We start from the raw sequence: 243 nt of genomic DNA on the forward strand, positions 1-243 counted from the left end.
GAATCACTACACAAAGAATCTCTAGCGGCACAAACATTACAGGAACTACTTGAGACTAGGATGGCGCTTCGTACCGCAATAGACAGCAAGATACGTAGAGCATTTACCCTTAGAAATGGAATTTATTATGAAAGTGGAAACAAATGTGGCAGGATGTTAGCGAGAGCAGTGAAGTCGAAACTATACAGATCTCATATACAAAGCATACGCAAATCACCGACGCAGATGACTTCCTCTCCGCCG

Source organism: Nanorana parkeri, unplaced genomic scaffold (genome assembly GCF_000935625.1).
Source record: "Nanorana parkeri isolate BGI_ZX_2015 unplaced genomic scaffold, ASM93562v1 scaffold3098, whole genome shotgun sequence".
NCBI lineage: Eukaryota > Metazoa > Chordata > Amphibia > Anura > Dicroglossidae > Nanorana > Nanorana parkeri.